Here is a 1,474-nt window from a genome sequence, read left to right on the forward strand (position 1 = left end):
CCAACCGATGATCATCTCTTATCGAGGGATCTGCTTTCTTCAATCCGCTAAGGCTGTTATTGGACTGGGACTTCCTAAGGTCGCAGTCAGTGACTTGTGTTTGTTTGCCATTGTGGGCTCCCTGCGTACTTATGACACTTTTATGCGTGGTACATATCGTTGAAGGTATATTTTTGCCATTTAATCTCACACCAGACCCAGTATGACGGTCACTTTGTGCCTGATGTGGGGGTCTTGACTGTGCTAGCGCACACTGCGCCTTGAAGAGCATTCACTATTGTTTGTGCTTTCTTTGGTTTTTGGTCTTTAGACGCGTTACCATACCAAAATCTTTACATACTTCGGGATTCACCTCATCAGACTGGCACTGTCCTTGGCATGATTTCGAATGAGACGTTTCTCTCTTTTCTCCCATATTCTCCTGTTACTCCTTCGCATCCATCGCTTGCATTCACTTTTTATGTTTATGACCATGCTCAAATAAAATAAATGATAATTGGTGGATACTGTAGTCTGAGTGTATGTGTGTGCGTGCGCCCAATGTTTTGTTTTGAAATGCATGTTTCGTAAAATTTCTCTTCAAAAATAAATGATAATTGGTGGATACTGTAGTCTGAGTGTATGTGTGTGCGTGCGCCCAATGTTTTGTTTTGAAATGCATGTTTGTGTACGTAAAATTTCCAAGACCGGACCGGCTGAGGTATCCATGAGATTTTGTGTGCGTGAGCGGAATCCGTCACGATCAGGTCATTGTGTGAGTTCCATCTGTTTGTTCACCTGCAAAGTCAGTCATAACCAGATTGATGAAATCCCTGTGATTAACACTGAATAGGTGACTAAAGAACTCGAATGATTCATCCTAATGATAAGATCATTGTTCCCGACGTCGACCAGTAATTGCACATTGGTTAGTTGAATTGCGTTCTAGCGGCCCCACCCAACAGAACTTCCTTTGGGGGAAAATCATGAGATTTCGTCATCAAGCTTTAGAAAATGTGTCATCTCAATAGCTTCTTACACAACATTCAACAAGTTATTCCTCTCCAGTGGACACATTTACAAGCAAAAGTGAAGATAAACATCTGGTCAAGTGGCTCTCAAAGTGAGCATTCAGCACCAGCAGATTAGGTCGGCATGAGGCGGTATCTGTTTTCTCTCTCCCTCAAAATTCATCATCAAAATACGGTATCATTGAAGCACTTTATCAGCCAAAACCAGTCAGCGGTAGGATTTGGGTAGATCAATGTAACATCGGTGCATAGTCTACGCATCGAAAAACCGCCAGGCATCGAGGCAACGCTAGTTATCAAGCACAAATGATGTTGCCTTCACTATTGATGAAATATTACCAACCAAATTGTCAAAACGAGGGAACAACATAAACAGTGTCTGTCCCACCTGAACTGTCCGCACTCCCCTAAGTAAATAAATAATGTCCATTGTAGGAAAAAAGTTGCCGAGCCCGTGAAAGTGT

The sequence above is a fragment of the Opisthorchis viverrini genome (assembly GCF_000715545.1).
Source record: "Opisthorchis viverrini unplaced genomic scaffold opera_v5_88, whole genome shotgun sequence".
Lineage (NCBI taxonomy): Eukaryota > Metazoa > Platyhelminthes > Trematoda > Opisthorchiida > Opisthorchiidae > Opisthorchis > Opisthorchis viverrini.